Consider the following 17,143-nt stretch of genomic DNA (forward strand, 5'->3'; position numbering starts at 1 on the left):
CTAGGACCTCTGTTGACATGCACGCGCCCGGAGAACCAGGCGACTTACCGTACGCGGTAGGTTGCCCTACGTTCACTCGTGAGCTGCGGCAGGTCCAGTGGCCCAGCACGAAGAATTTCAAGCCAGATGTACCGGAAAAGTACGACGGCAAGACGCATCCGTCGGAGTTCCTCAGCATCTACACCATTGCGGTGCAATCTGCTGGGGGGCGAGACGACAAGATCATTGCCAACTACTTCCCGCTGGTGCTCAAGCCCAATGTCAGATCCTGGCTCATGCACTTGCCGGACAACTCCATATCCTCCTGGGCTGATTTGTGCCATCAGTTTGTCGGTGCCTTCACAGGCGGCCACAAGCCTCATGGCCAAGAGAGTGACCTTCACCTGCTCGCCCAGAAGGAAGGACAGCCCTTGTGCAAGTACATTCAGAGATTCAGCCGCGTACAACACAACATCCCAGACGTCCACCCTGCCGCGGTGATCAGCGCGTTCCATCAGAACGTGCGGAACCACAGGATGCGGGAGGAGATAGCGTTGTGCAAGATCAGAGACGTCAGTGAGCTATATGCCCTGGCCGACAAGTGTGCACGTGCTGAGGAAGGGAGGAGACTCCCCGGAGAGAATGTAGGAGCAGGAGGATCTGACAGTGAGGATACCGCCCCGGCAAGGAAAAACCGGCGGCAGAATAACAGAAAGAAGAAAGGCAAAGAGGTGCTAGTTGTCGAGCAGTCCGGCAACGGAGGTGGCGCCAAGAAAGCCAAAGCTGGTGGCTCCGGCAAGAAGATTGCCGCAGAGGCTGTGGCGGTCGCCGACAAGCAGGACGGCACCAACAAGCAGTATTGCAAGATCCACCGCACCAAGGGCCACGACCTCCAGAGCTGCAAGAAAGTCGAGCAGCTTGTTGAGCAGCAGAAGGCTGAATACGAGCGGCGCGACAAGGAGAAGGCCCGGGAAGGTGCTGGAGGATCCGGCAAGAAACGTCCCGGTCGAGGAGGACGCCGCGGCAAGTCCAAGCAGCGGCAAGGAGACAGACCTCCTCGCGGCCGCGACAAGGATGAAGATGACGACGACGACGAAGACATGGATGATGACGAGACTGATGAGCAGGAGTTCCAGAAAGCCACAGAGGTCCTCTGCGTTGACGGCGGTGCTTCTCTACATACTTCACACCGCCAGCTCAAACAATGGGTGCGGGAAGTCAATGCGGCAGAACCACCCGTCGAATCACACAGGCCTCTGAAATGGTCCAGCACGCCTATCATCTTTGATATTGAGGACCACCCTGATCGCATAACTGCGGTTGGGTGCTTGCCGATGTTGGTTTCAGCAACTATCCACAACCTCAAGGTCACAAAGATGCTAGTTGATGGCAGGGCCGGCTTGAATTTAATCTCCTCCGCGGTGCTCCAGAAACTCCAGATCCTTGACATCGAGCTCGAAGAGAACGGCACATTTCAAGGAATCAATCCGGGAAGGAGCAAGCCGAAGGGAAAGATCACGCTGCCGGTAACATTTGGCAGCGAGCTGAACTTCAGGACTGAGAGGATTACTTTTGATGTTGCTGACTTCCCATTGCCTTACAATGGGATACTCGGTCGTCTAGCACTTGCCAAATTCATGGCAGTCTCTCACTATGCATACAATGTACTGAAAATGCCAGGCCCGATAAGCACCATCTCTGTCCCTGGCGACAAGAAGGATGCTCTTATCTGCGCTGACAAGATCTACCGGGAAGCAGCAGCCGCAGCGGATCGCATGTCACTTGCGGCTGAAGCTCCCGGGGGGAAGAAGAAGACCAAGTCCGGCAGGAGTTCTGATGCCCACTCCGGCAAGCGCACCTCTTTGGAGTGCTGCGCTACCGTCGAGGACGCACCATCGAGCTCCATCGACAAGTGTAAGAAGGCAATGGCAGCTCCACCGGAGACCAAGAAGGTGTCCGCCAAGGAGGATGGCACTGGTGGTACCTTCACCATCAGTGCCACGCTCGACCCTAAATAGGAAAGCGCGCTCGTTGCTTTCCTGCGGGCGAATGTCGACGTGTTTGCATGGAAACCGTCTGACATCCCCGGTGTTCCCAGGAAAGTAATTGAGCACCACCTTGCCGTATGTCCTCATGCGCGGCCCGCCAAGCAGAGAGTTAGGAAACAGGCAGTGGAGCGCCAAGAATTCATCGCGGAAGAAATCAAGAAGTTGGAAGCAGCAGGCCTCGTTAGAGGAGTGCTCCATCCTACGTGGTTGGCCAATCCTGTTGGTGTGCGCAAGGCCAAAGGGAAATGGAGGCTTTGTATCGATTTTACCGATGTCAATAAAGCTTGTCCCAAAGACCCATTTCCCTTGCCGCGCATCGACCAGATTGTTGACTCCACAGCCGGATGTGACTTGCTTTCATTTCTTGATGCATACTCAGGATACCATCAGATCTTCATGGCAGAAGAGGATGAGGAGAAAACCGCGTTCATTACCCCATGTGGCACATACTGTTTTGTACGGATGCCCTTTGGTTTGAAGAACGCTGGTTCAACATTTGCAAGGGTTGTCCATCACGCTTTTGAGCCGCAAATGCACAGAAATGTGGAAGCCTACATGGATGACAAAGTGGTCAAGAGCAAGGAAAAAGCAACCCTGATCCAAGATTTAGACGAAACATTTGCAAATCTGCGCAAGATCAACCTCAAGCTGAACCCAGAGAAGTGTGTGTTTGGAGTCCCTTCCGGCAAGCTTCTCGAGTTCTTTGTGTCTCAGCGGGGAATTGAAGCCAATCCCGACAAGATCAAGGCCATAGAGCAAATTGAAGCACCAAAGCGCGTCAAGAATGTACGAAGAGTTGCCGGTTGCGTGGCTGCTCTTAGCAGGTTTATCTCTAGATCTGCTGAGCGCGCCCTACCGTTTTTCAAAATATTGAAAAAGGCAGGTCCAATGAAATGGACTCCAGAAGCGGAGGCTGCGCTGCAGGACTTGAAGAGATATCTGTCCTCCACTCCAACACTTGTCGCACCTAGGCCACAAGAGAAGTTGCTGCTATATATAGCGGCAACCAATCAAGTGGTTAGTGCTGCGTTAGTGGCGGAGAGGGAGGCAGATGATGAGCCAGCAACCATGGCAGATGCATCCAGCGACAAGCAGGGGGCTTCACCGACAAGCTCTGGTCCGACAAGCTCTGGTCCGACAAGCTCTGGTCCGGCAAGCTCTGGTCCTGACAGAGATGGATCTGCGCAGACGCATAATGAGATGCAGAAGAAAATGGTGCAGCGCCCAGTTTACTTTGTCAGTTCCCTTCTGCAGGGGGCTAGGTCAAGGTACTCTGGTGTGCAGAAATTGCTTTTCGGCCTTCTCATGGCCTCGAGAAAGCTGCGCCATTACTTCCAAGCACATGAGATCACAGTTGCCACTCGCTTTCCGTTGAAGAGGATACTGCAAAATCCAGAAGCAACAGGCAGGATTGTCGAGTGGGCACTGGAACTGTCAAGCTTTGGACTCAAGTTTGAAAGCACTTCAACTATCCAAAGCAGAGCATTGGCAGAATTCATAGCAGAGTGGACGCCAACACCAGATGAAGAAATTCCAGAGACGAGCATCCCCGTCAAGGAGGCAAGCAATGAGTGGCTGGTGTACTTTGATGGTGCCTTCTCGCTGCAAGGCGCGGTGCGGGCGTGCTGCTTGTCGCACCCACCGGAGAGCACCTCAAGTACGTAGTCCAGATGCACTTTCCCAAGGAGCAAGCAACGAACAATACTGCAGAGTATGAAGGCTTGCTTGCCGGTCTCAGGATCGCGGCAGACCTTGGGATCAAGAAGCTCATTGTTAGGGGTGACTCACAGCTTGTTGTCTGCCAAGTGAACAAGAATTATCAGAGTCCGTTGATGGAAGCTTATGTTGATGAAGTGAGAAAGCTAGAAGAGCACTTTGACGGCCTACAAATGGAACATGTTCCAAGAGCTCAGAATGATATTGCTGATGGCCTGTCAAAGTGCGCCGCACTTAAGTTACCTGTGGAACCAGGGATCTTTGTGCTCAAGCTGACTCAACCATCCGTGACACCCTCAACTGGGCAGAGCAAGAAGAGAAAGTTGATTTCCGGCGACTACTTCCCGGCGGAGCTTCCCGAAGCAGCCACCAAGAAGCTCCCCAAAATCAACACTAAGGGTGCTGAGGAGCAGTTTGCTCCGGCAAGTCTTAGTGCTTGTTCCATCGAAGCAGACGCTCCCGACAAGTTTTGCTCCGGCAAGCTTGCTGGGGAACATCAAGCTCCGGCTGAGCCACAGGTTCTCGCCGTAGAAGCGGATGTTCTCGCAGCAGCAGATGTGCCTTTAGTCCTTGTTGTCGAGCCGCAAGCTCCAGCATGGGCACATCAGATTGTCCATTTCCTTCAGACAGGAGAACTTCCCGAAGAGCAAGAAGAAGCAGAAAAATTAGCCCGGCAGTCGAGTATGTACCAGTTTGTCGACAACATACTATACAGAAGAAGATTAAACGGTGTGAAATTGAAGTGTATTTGCCGGGAAGACGGACAGAAGCTATTGGCAGAGATACATGGAGGCATATGTGGTCACCACATTGGCGCAAGAGCACTTTCCGGCAAAGCTTTCCGACAGGGTTTCTTTTGGCCGACAGCCCTCCAGGATGCAACTGCACAAGTAACCAAGTGTGAAGCGTGCTAGTTCCATTCCAAGCAGATACACTAGCCAGCTCAAGCTCTCCAGATGATCCCTTTATCCTGGCCATTTTCGGTCTGGGGGCTCGATATCCTCGGCCCTTTCCCCCGAGCTGTCGGGGGCTTTGAGTACTTGTACGTTGAAATCGACAAGTTCACAAAGTGGCCGGAAGTGGAACCAGTGAGGAAGGTGACAGCACAGTCAGCAGTCAAGTTCTTCAGGTCGATTGTTTGCCGTTTCGGGATCCCTAACCGGATCATCACCGACAACGGCACGCAATTCACGAGCCGCACCTTCATGCAGTACGTCCAAGATCTTGGCGCCAAGGTCTGCTTCGCTTCTGTTGCTCATCTGAGAAGCAACGGTCAAGCGGAAAGGGCAAACGCTGAAGTGCTGCTTGGGCTCAAGACCAGGACTTTCGACAGGCTGCACAAGTGCGGAAGAAACTGGATCGAGGAGCTGCCGGTGGTTCTTTGGTCGATCAGGACGACGCCAAATCGAGCCACTGGCCAGACGCCTTTCGCTCTAGTCTATGGAGCGGAGGCAATTCTCCCCATGGAACTCGTATACGGGTCACCTCGAGTGCTCGCTTATGATAAGCTTGAGCAAGAGCAGCTGCGACAAGATGACGCACTGCTCTTTGAGGAGGACCGTCTGTAGGCTGGTGTACGAGCTGCTCGATACCAGCAAGCTTTGCGCCGCTACCATAGCCGCAAAGTTAATGCCAGAAGCTTCGAGGAAGGCGACCTAGTTCTTCGGCGAGTTCAGTCCGCCAAGAATTCCAACAAGTTGACGCCGAAGTGGGAAGGCCCTTACCGGGTGAAACGAGTCACTAGGCATGGCGCTGTCCGCCTTGAGACCTGTTCCGGCAACCACCTTTTGTACAAGTCTTGCCGCTGTTGCATGTAATCCTTTGTACAAAGCCGGGCGCAGATCCCGTGCATAAGTAAAGCTCATGTGCTCCGCACATCTTGTCAGTTTCATGCTTTTTACTTTACATTTGCATGCTTTATCTGACACTTTGTGCAGCACCTATCCCCGGTAAGCAATAACGAGCCGAAAGGCCCCATATCTTTATTTTCTCTTCTTTCTTTTTCTCAAACAAAGGAAAAGAAGGTTCCCTCGCACACAAGTTTGCCGGGGGGGAAGGAGAAGATAATGGTGTGGACCAGGCGTCGTTTAAGGAAGATTCGCCTTGCCGGGAAGCAAACGACAGAAAAGCTAAGTTGCCAAAGTTTGAGCAATTAGTTTTAATTTTTAAAAAGTTATCTTCCTCGAACGACTGCACTTTGTATGGAAAACCTGTGCGTGGAGGAACCAACTCGTAGCTAGATGCGCTCTTACTTTGTTTCGTGTCCGCTCAACAACTTAAGTGTGCTGCAACTAGTCGCGACAAGGTTTCTTGTCGGAGCGGCACCGCCAGCAGGCTGCTGACGTCCCGCACTCAGCGCTCGCGGCTCGGGTGCCTGCGCCGACAAGTTCCCTAAAAGCGTAGGGTGAAAACATACAAAGCAAGGGATCTAGTAAAGGAGATAACATAGCAATTGATATCCAAAATAAAGTTATATTACAAGATAACTTGTCGCAGCTCTAACACATTGTTCCCATGACATGACTAGCAGCGACAAGGAAAAAGATAAAATGGGCGGCCTAGTCTACGCGATCGCCCTCAACCCTCTTGATCCCGCTCACCTTGTCCACAATGGGTGCGACAAGGGGCTTGAGCGCTTCCAGATCGGCATCGGGCGGCAAGGATCTAAGGACGTTGGTGAGGTTGAGGCCCGGGTTGCGGAAAGCCACCTTCACCAGCACCTTCTGAAGAACTCCCGTGCAAATCTTGCGCGACTCGTCGGCCAGCTGCTTTGGGATCTTCTATCGAAGCCGCTGGAGAGCTGTCACCACGCCCTTGAAGAACAGGCTGAGCTTGGCGCTGGGTTGGAGATGCTCGTCGGAAGAATACCCGAAGTCTTCCATCCCCAACTGCGCCAGCTCCCCGTCGATGACTGCGGCGATATTCACCAGACCCTCGGTCCAGTGCTCCATCGTCTCCCTGAATGAGTTCTGGGTGACGGCAATGCTCGCCAGCAGCGCCTCGTCGGCCTTGATCTTCTCCGACAAGGTCACCTCTCGCTCCTTGGCGGCGTCCAGCGTCTGCGTCAGCGTGGCCAGGTTCAACTCGAGATCCGCGTTGGAGTCCTTGGCGGCGCTGAGCTCCTTGCTCCTCTCCGCGAGAAGACCTTGCAGCTCACCGTGGGCAGCAGCATCCTTCTCGCGCTCGCGCTTGAGCGCGACGAGCTCCTCGCCGCTCGTCCGGAGATTGGCCTCCAGCTGCGCCACTTTTACCTCCAGCTCTTTCTTGGCGGCCTCAGCAGCCGCGGCAGCATCCCTTGCTTCTTGGAGAGCGCCGCCAATTGCTTGCTCCCGCGCGGCGAGCTCTTCCTCGTGGCTGTCAAGGTTCACCTTGCGCTGCGCCATCTCTCCCTCCCGCGCAGATAACCTCTCGGCAGCAAGCCGCTGCTGTTCTTCAACCTCAGCCTTCGGGAGGAGGAAGGCCTTCCTCTCCTCGGCGACTTGCTCCCGATCCTCCGCCAAGCTCCGGAGAGTTCCTGCCTGAGATATCGGAGCTCCTCCGCGCGCTTCTCAATATCGACTCCCGCCCTCGCGACAAGCGCTTCTCGGGAGGCCAACTTGGCTTGTCGGGCGCGGTAGAGCGACGTCAGCTTCCGCAGCAGCCGCTCCTCTTCGGGCTCCTCACTGCTGCTTGGCGCGTCAACCAGCGCCAATCCGGCGGAAGTGAGCACCTCTCCGTCAAAGGTTTCTCCCTCGACCGGCGCCCTGGAGCTCGAAGCCCAGGGGATCTTGATTAAGACGCCATCACCGACCTTCAAGTAGACGCCGGGCTGGGGCTCCTCGGAGTCTGGCTCTGTGGCACCGGCGGGAGGATCGGCGGTCGGTGCAGCGCCTGGCACTCCTGCGGCCTCAAGGCCGTCAGTTCGATCGCCGGATGCCTCGCCGGCTTCTACGGCGGCAGCCTTGGCGGCCTCTTCGCCGGCGGGTTCATCAGTGCCGGCCTCTCCTTCAGCGGCTTCGGTCTCCATTGGATCAGTGGCGGATGGATCTGGAGAACGAAGAATGGAGAGAAGTTAAGCAAAATATGCAAAAACAAAGTCAGAAGAACAAAAACCCAAGGGCAAGTTTTTAGGCAAGTGGATTACCTGTGCTGGGATCTGCGGTCGCGGTCTCAGCCGCCGGAGGATCACTGGTGTCTTCCCTTGCCGGAGAATTGGCCCTTGCCGGAGAGTTCTCCCTTGCCGGAGAACGCTCCCTTGCCGGGGACTCCACCCTTGGCGGCATAGTCGAAGCAGATGGCGCTTCGGGGGCGGCTTCTGGGCCCTCCTGGTGAGGCTGCTCTGCTCCTACACAAATCCAACAATCAAGATATCAGTAAGAGAAAAGAGCACCCATGCACACCTGACGGCGGGAAGTAAATCATGTACTTACGCTGGGGGCTGTGCTGGGGGCTGCTTTGAGGAGTAGTTGCCAGGTCTGTCAAGGTGGGCTCAGACACGCCCCCTGCTGACACGGTGGGATCGTCTTCGATGACGATCACCGAGGCCTTGGCCCTCGTCGCCGCTCTCTGGGCCAGCGTCCTGAAAAGGAACGGATTCAGATCGAAGCAAGTCAGATACAGAATGAAAGCGACAAGATTGAAGAACTATAAGGACAGCAAGAAAAGCTTACTCTTCCTCTTCATCATTGGAGCTGAGCGCGGAGAGATCAAAGTCCGGCTCCCCTCCGGTGTCACGAGGCGGAGGAGTGGGCTCCCTTGCCCGCTTGGCGAGGGCGGTGGCGGTGGACCGGGAAGGTCCCGCTCCAGTTGTCGCGTCGGCGTGAGGCGCTCCCGCGGTAACGGAGCTTGCCGCGGTTGAGCGTGTCGCACGACTCGGCGGCTGTTGACCCGTCTGCCGCCCCGCTACGTCCCCGGCCCTGCGAAGACGCCTTCTTGGTGCTGCCGGGGGCTCCACTTGCGGCAAGCTGTCTGAAGGTTCAGGCTCTTCCTCGCCGGGCTCGCTTGGCTCAGCGTCAGGGCCGGCAAGATCTTCCTCGCCGACAAACTCCTCGCGCTCGGCAAGGCTTGCCGCCTCTGTTGCCTCTGCCTCCTCCTCAGTAAACCCGAACTCGCCCGCGGCAGCTGCTGCTGCAGCCTCTTCCGCCCTAGTGGCGATGCGCTGCAGCTCCGCGTCGGTAGTGTCACGGGTGAGGCCCCTCTGCTCGTCGGCGTGGATCGGCACTTCCTCCAGGCTGTCGAAGAACGCCCGCACGACGTCATCCGCAGGCTCTTGCCAAGTTGGGGCGATTCCATGCGAATCGCACAACGGCATCATCGCGCGGATCCGGTCAAGTGAAGGATTGTTGCACAGCGGAACGACGCTCCTCGGCAACAGGAACGGGTGCTGAGGGTCGCGTTTGAATAGCTCCAGGAGCATTGCATCCAGCTCCAGGACGGTGAAATTGAAGTTGAGGCCCGTGCGCAGCCGCATGATGTCCGCCGAGTTCTTGAACTACCAGGCGGGTCTCCCTCTCTCTTGCAGGGGGGCAATGCGGCGGCGAAGGAAATCTGCACCGACAGCACCTACAGTGAGCCCGGCAAGCCTAAGGCAGAGGATTCGGGTGACTGCGATCTTCAGCCTGTCGTCTTCGAGGGCCATGTTGCTCCAATCATTGCCGCGTACTATTGGGGCTTGGCGCACGGCAGTGAACGGCTGCGGGTTCTCCTCAATGATCTAGCACCACTCCGCTCTCCACTCCTCCCATTTGCTGCGAAGCTCTTCCTCCAGATAGGCTTCTTTCTTGCCGACTCTCGAGATCTAGGCGATTCCTCCGGCAAGGGGCTCTCCTCTCTCGACTCGGGGCATGAAGAAGTGGCGGGAAAGGGCTACATTGGGGTGGACTCCGACAAAGTTTTCACACAAATGTGCGAAAACTGCCATGGTCAGGACGGCGTTGGGGGTGAAATCTAGGAGGCGGAGCCCTTATGTGTTCATGATATCACAGAAGAACTCCGAGAAGGGCGGGCAGTGCCCGCAGTAGAAGAACAATGCGAAGAATGGATACCCGTTTGGAGCCAATTCCGATGCGGCGGCCGGAAGTACCCTCGTGCGCGGGTGCGCCCGCGTCTCCGTCGACCAGAAAAGGTAGTAGTGCTCCCTCAGCTCCTTGGCGTCGAGCTGAGAGGGGAAGATGGCCCGCTCCTTCCGCAGCGCCGCGAGCCGCTGCGCTTCGGCCGACTTCACGCCCTTCCCCTTGTCGGCTTTCGGAGCCATGGCGGAAGTGGCAGGGGAGGTCGACGACGTTGGTGGTGCTGGTGGCGACGGGAGGCGGAGCACTACTCTCTTTCGGCTTTGAGAAGAAAGGGGGAGCGGCGGAGATTTTTGAGGTCGAAGCAACAAACGGCAAAGTGGGGAAACTGCCCCTGTTTCCCCTTCTTATAAAGAGGGAGGGGGCGGACGTTTCGCCCCTCCGAATAAAGAAACCTCCCATGATCTCTCCCACGATGCCGCATTCAGCGCGTGCAGTTGGGGGAGCGCGCGGTGGATACGGAGCAAGATTCGGCGTTACCCATGCCGCGCGTGCCCGTGCCCTGTTTTGGGCCTGGCCCAACAGCGCTCGGCACCGTTTGTGGCCCAGGCCCAGGGGCTCCTGTCGGTGTACTAGAATAGGGGTACCCTAGTACCCCGAACTTGTGCACGGGCAGTTGCAGCGCCCCGCGGCAAGGGTTTGCCGGGTGACCGCCAAGATACTCCGTGGCTCCTTTGGGGCCATTCAAGAACAAAGTATTCAAGTCAAGAAGACAAGGCCCCGGCAAGAGGAGCTTGCCGGGAAGGCCAACCGAGGCATCTCAAGGAACTTGCCGCGACGCACCACGCGTCCCGGCAAGGCCCGGCGAGCGACAAGCTTCCGGGCGCGACAAGACCACGACCGCGGCAAGGCGCTTGCCGCGGCAAGCGGCCACTCTGTGCCCACGCTCCAGTGCATCCACCAACGTGTCGCCCTGGGGGCCTCTCCAGGCGCGCGTGGCGGAGGGCTGTGTAGCCAGCGGTGCACGGAGGCATGTGACGCTGACAAGATCGCCGTCGTGGCGAACGGTGGCGCCCCTAACGGTCCTTTTCTGCACTGTTTGGGCGACATAGACGGGCATTTAATGCCCTTGTCCCCTGCCGTCAGGGTTAGGTATAGAGCACTGTACAAGTAGCTGTGCCAACTACCTCTCTTTTTACGTTTTTACCCTTCTCTGCGTTGCCACCTGTCGGTGACCCCTTGTGCATATAAAAGGAGGCCCATGCGCAACGTAGAGGGGGTTCGACTGGTTCGGAAGGCTCGGATCATTTCAAAGCCAGAAAACACTTAGCTCTCTAGAGCAAGAACACAATAGAATCAGACAAGCAGCAGTAGGAGTATTATCTCTCCGGAGAGCTTCGAAGCTGGGTAAACTGCTCATGTGCTTCACCTCGATCTGCTCTTCGTGCGACCTCCGCCCCCCGCCGAACCGAAAGGGGCTCGGTCCGCCGGTCCTATAGGTGTTCGTGGATCAGTTTCCTCGACAGTAGGTATATATAGGAGGAAGGAGTACATCGGTGGCCGCCTGTGGGGCCCAGGAGACAGGGGGCATGCACAGGAGGGGTGGGCGCGCCCTCCTATCTCCTGGAGCCCTCGTCTGCTGCTTGACTTGTACTCCAAGTTCCCCGAATCACGTTCGTTCCAAAAATCACGCTCCCAAAGGTTTCATTCTGTTTGGACTCCGTTTGATATTCCTTTTCTTCGAAATACTGAAATAGGCAAAAAAAACAGCAATACGGGTTGGGCCTCCAGTTAGTAGGTTAGTCCCAAAAATGATATAAATGTGTAAAATAAAGCCCATAAACATCCAAAAGGGGTAATATAATAGCATGGAACAATAAAAAATTATACATACGTTGGAGACGTATCACACCCCTACCTGGCACCAAATGTCGGATATCGGGTTCTGGCAAAACCCTTAAGGTTCGAACTCTGGGGTGCGCACGAGATCTTCTCCCTACCGATCCACGCCCCAAAGCCTCGTTGTTGTGTAATACCCTAATTCAGTGTGTGGTGTGGGCCACCGTTGAACAACACAAGGGACACAAGGTTTATACTAGTTCGGGCCACCGTTGTTGTGTAATACCCTAATTCAGTGTGTGGTGTGGTGGATTGCCTCTGGGGCTGATGATGAACAGTACAGAGGAAGAACAGCCTCGCGAGGGGTGTTCTTGAGCTGGTGTGGTGTTCTACTTGGGATGGATTCGATCCGCTCTAGATGATGTGTTCCTTCCTCTACGGTGGTGGCTATCTCTATTTATAGGGGCCCTGGTCCTCTTCCCAAATATTGAGCGGGAAGGGAGCCAACAACGGCCATTTTGAAGGGGGGCAGCTAGTACAAGCTATCCTGACTAAAGTCTGTCTTCGACTACCAAAGGCACTGGCGATGATGCCGTCTTGGGCTCCATGGTGACCTTCGTCCTACCTCTCTGCTGGTCTTGGTCTCGTTGCACCGATATGGAAACCTTTGCTTGATGCCTCGGTACTCTGCGCCTGTGCTTGCCTCCTTTGCACCAAAGAGGAAATGAGGACACTGCGCGGGCTGGCGCCCGCTTGGCGCCTGCCTGGTCTCGATCGTCATGGCTTGCGTCACGAGCACCTCACGAGGTACTCCTTTCCTTGATCTCTCTGCCTCCTCGCGAACCTGCGTGGTGAGGCCGCCCCTGAGGAAGCCTTGCATCATCTGCCCTGCGAGGCTTCGCCCCTCGCGAGGGTCTTGAACTTGGGTTGATGAAGACGGGCCGTACTGGGCCACTGCTTGAGCCACGCCGCAGGCTGCAGGCAGGCAAGTCTGGGGACCCCCGTTCCCAGAATGCCAACAAATATGGGCCAAAATTATGTTTTAGAGGACATTTCCATTGACAGAAACATGCACATGTTAATTTCCATAAAATAATATGACCATTTGAATGATGCATGGTACCGGTGAATCACTTTCTAAAATATAGAGAAGAAAAACAATTGTTTCTAGCTTTTTGAATAAATCATAAAAGTCAGGCGCATGCACGTATGATGTGTTGAAACATACCATGTAGAATTTTTTTCATATGGGCATATTAGTTTATGGAAATTTGCATGCTCATGTTTTTCTTTAAAAGAACTATATACTTAAAGGGATTTCTATTTCGGTATCCCTGGTTGCTTATTTGTGCTCAGTTTGCCCATGGGATCTAAGTTTCCTCACTTTCCCCACCACCACTTGCCCCATTCTCACAAAAGCCCAAATGTAGCCTTGTCGTAGGGTCAAAGTAGTGGATCATCGTACTCAGTTACTGATGCGTGGGGTCATAATTCTTTAGACATGTGGGCTGCGTGTGGGGCCGTAGTTCTTTAGACATGTGGATTTTATTTGCTTTTCTTCGGCTTTCAATTTTAATTTTCTGTATTGCTTTTATTTATTGATTGTTATTTTGAGTGCTAGAATGCTTGTTAGAATGATTGCTTATATGAATGCAATGTTTGATTAAAGTAGATTTCATCAAGTAGACGGGGGTTATGTGCGATACAAGAGTGTTGTGAGGATAAGTAATTCAAGACCTCCATGATGTTCAAGACTTCAAGATTTGAAGGAGTCAATATACCTCTGGGAGGATTGGTATTTTATCTGGCAACCTGATATCTATCATGGTTATGCCCGAGAGTCATGGTATCTACCTAGACAGCGAGCTTGCTAGTCCGATTACCACTCTTGCCTCTGACCGCCGAATCCAAAGCTGAAAGGACCGGTGAATTTACGTATTATTGAGTTGTCGGCTCAATTTGAGGAGAATGCTCAACAGTCCAACCGTCACCTGGCTCGCCATCTTAAGCGTCTCCAACCTCCTTCTGGTTAGTGCTGAGGATCCAACATTTGGATGCAAATTGTTAACTGAAAATAGTATGATTTTGTCAGACTAAGATTTGATTATCTCAATCATGCCCTTAAAATTTGTTTGAATGTTCTTACTAAGTTTGTGTATGCTATATTTAGGACATCCTACGTCGAGTGGCTTTTGCATGTTCCAAAACAGTGCAACATGCAAAACTACCTAAAAATAAGAACATGCAAATCTTCTTAAAAAGGTGTGACATGCCAAAATAACCAAAAATAGGTCAACATAGAATGAGGGTATCATGCACTTAAAGAGTTAACCAAAAAGTGCAACATGTACGTAACGAGTCTAAAAAAGTGCAAAGTGGATAGCGGGAGGGAAAGGATGACATAGGTAAGGCTAATCGCACTACTGCACAACTAGCTAGCTATGGCAGGTGCAAAAGTCCCATTAGTGACAAGCTTGGTTGTCAGGGGTGGCCACCACTGACCCTCCCACTGCTGCTATGAATCCATCAGTAACGGGCACCCTGCCCGCTAGTGGTAAAGGCCAACCAGCGACGAGCTTTAAATAACCAATGGCGAACATCAATATGAAACTGCAACAAGCTGGCAAACATACTTGGGGCAGTCCATTTTTCCACCCACCACTAGTATGATTTTAGAAATAAAAAATGATGCACCTCCTAGCAGCGCATAGTTTAGGCACGCCGCAAGTATTACGTAACCAACTGTGTTTGGGAATTTCGTGGACATTGTTCCGGGGCCAAAAGGTGCAAGTAGTAAAATCCTATAATGGGTCTCCCTACTAGTGGAAGTCCATATTTCCACTATGAACTGTCATAAATATCTAAGAATCAACCGTAAACATTGAAACTGTCCAAGTTACAACGTTTAAATTCAAAACTGGTCAAGTTTCAACCTTGCCCTCTCCGCGAAACGGTTTTTCATGAGTTGGAGTAGTTTTGACCAGTTCATCTATCAGTCAGTACCCTAGTTAGCTGTCACATCACAATAATGAAAAGGTCCATGATTTTTTTTATAAAAATCAACACTACTATAATTATCATTATGGGTAAGTTTCGAACTTTTTTAAAATGGAATAAAGAATACAAACAAAATATATATTCATATCTTTTTTGGTCAAAACTTTAACCAAAATAGCCATGGTGATTAATCTAGGGAACATTCATAACCTCTTCGACAAATAGATCAAAAAGTTCAAGATAAATACATATTCATCCATGTTTTGGGTTAAAATTTGATAAAAAGATAGTTCTAGAATAATTGGATACACTGTTTGTACACTAAACACTACCATATTGACTAGTGTGTGAAAGTTTCGATATTTTTGCCAAACTTATTGCAAAAATACAAGCAAAATACATGTTCATACCCTTATTTGACAAAAAGAATGAAAGTGTCCTGAAAATGTAAAATCAACACTAGCAAGGTGATCAATCTAGGAAAGTTTCAAAATATACTTCCAAAAATATTACGAAATGCAAGAAAATACATATTTAGAAAAATATTGTGTGACATGAGCAGACTAGGCGGCTAATTGGGCAGCCATTTGTTAAAACCCACTTAAACTAACCAAAAGCCGGTGTGAGGAGAGGACAGGTTGAAACTTTACCGCTTTTGAAAATTAAGATTTGTATGTTAAATTATTTCAAATTTTGCTGTTGATTCTTAGACTTTGTGATAGTCCATAATATGTACTTCTTTGAGTTGTGCATCCATTAGTTCATTTTAACTAGCATCCTTTAATGACAAACTTTCATCTCCTAATGATTTGTTGATATAGTTCTATTAGTTTGCTCCTACGATTTAAATTTTTGTTTATTAGTACTTTCAATTTTTAGCTTCCTCGTTGTTCGCTCTTATGGCCTGAAGAACTGAGTGTCCAGCCAAGTTGGTCTGTGAAAGAAACTACTGGTATACTTTATTGAAATTTTTGTATGATCCACATAAATTGGTATTAAGTCTAGCAATTACATGGAACGGTTTTCTAACATGATGGTATAACATGACTTTCACTTTAGGAAGGGAGGAACACAGCAGCACACTCCTCTATTTTCCTTAGCACAGTAGCCTTTGTGCCCCTCATAGCCATGTATTCTGCACTATTCGTTGCAGTAATCTAAGGCATCCTCATATGAACTTGCACACACTGAGAAATGAAAACATAGTTTTCCAAGTGGAGTGTTGGTACCTAAACACAATGTAGTAACACCAGAACATATAAAATAGTACATATGAAATACATGACCCATATTCAATGTGGCATGTTTATTATCGAGAAACTCGTCAAAGAAATGTATATAGAAATTACCTATATCCCTCCCCGCTATAGCAGGGCGACACAAAAGAGTGGTACACGTCAACAGAAGAGAAACAAAACAGAGAATATGTGTGTTGTTCTTCATAGATGCCATGATCAACACTGGCTTGATCTTACTTATTTTCTCTTGATGTTTTCCTTCTCTAAATGTATGTTTCCTACACAGGTGTTTATAAAGAGGAGCAAATGCACAATGATTCTCGTCCCTTTATCCTTTTCTGCATTAATCATTTCTCCTAGTTTTGGTATACTTTAATTTCCATATTAACTTGTATCCTTACATAACAAAATTAATATGGGCCAAAATTACATTTTAGAGGACATTTCAATTGACAGAAAGATGCAAATGTTAATTTCCATAAAATAATATTACCATTTTAATGATGCATGGTATCGGTGTAATCACTTTCTAAAATATAGAGAATAAAAAAATTTGTTTCTAGCTTTGTGGATAAATCATAAAAATCAGGCGCATGCACGTATGTTGTGTTGAAACATACCATTGTAGAATTTTTTTCGTATGGGCATATTAGTTTATGGAAATTTGCATGCTCATGTTTTTGTTTAAAAGAACTATATACTTAAAGGGATTTCTATTTTGGTGTCCCTGGTTGCTTATTTGTGCTCAGTTTTCCCATGGCATCTAAGTTTCCTCACTTTTCCGACCACCACTTGCCCCATTCTCAAAAAAGCCCAAATGCAGCCTTGCCATCGGGTCAAAGTAGTTGATCGTCATACTTAGTTACTGATGCATGGGGTTGTAGTTCTATACATATGTGGGCTACGCGTGGGGCCGTAGTTCTTTAGACATGTGGATTTTATTTATTTTTCTTCGGTTTTCAATTTTATTTTTCTGTATTGCTTTTATTCATTGATTGTTATTTTCAGTGCTAGAATGCTTGTGAGAATGATTGCTTATATGAATGCAATGTTTTATTAAAGTAGATTTCATCAAGAGTGACGAGTAGTACTATTAAGTTATTTTTGAGAGCAATATAATCTTCATCAACTATACCAGGCAAGTTCACTTTGACCATATTTTAATACCTATGTTTTATTGCATTTAGTGTCACCCTTTCAACATTCCTCCAGTTGTATATTGAACTTGAAACTTCAGGTAGTATCATGAGGTAGGAGAAACCCAACACCCTGTTACCATTGCCCGGGAAGGGATGTTACTTTACATTACGACTACGCTCAAGTAGACGGGGGTTATGTG

At 50.8% G+C, this 17,143-nt stretch overlaps 1 long non-coding RNA gene across 1 annotated transcript; it reads right to left on the reverse strand.

Moving 5' to 3' along the window:
- Positions 1-15,503: 15,503 nt before the first annotated feature.
- LOC119293399 lies at positions 15,504-16,042 on the reverse strand. The gene is made up of 2 exons (XR_005143045.1): positions 15,916-16,042; positions 15,504-15,795 (listed from the first exon to the last, which is right to left on the reverse strand). It is a non-coding gene; the product is annotated as an uncharacterized LOC119293399 (long non-coding RNA).
- Between the last annotated feature and the right edge of the window lie 1,101 nt (positions 16,043-17,143).

This window comes from Triticum dicoccoides, chromosome 4B (assembly GCF_002162155.2).
Source record: "Triticum dicoccoides isolate Atlit2015 ecotype Zavitan chromosome 4B, WEW_v2.0, whole genome shotgun sequence".
Lineage (NCBI taxonomy): Eukaryota > Viridiplantae > Streptophyta > Magnoliopsida > Poales > Poaceae > Triticum > Triticum dicoccoides.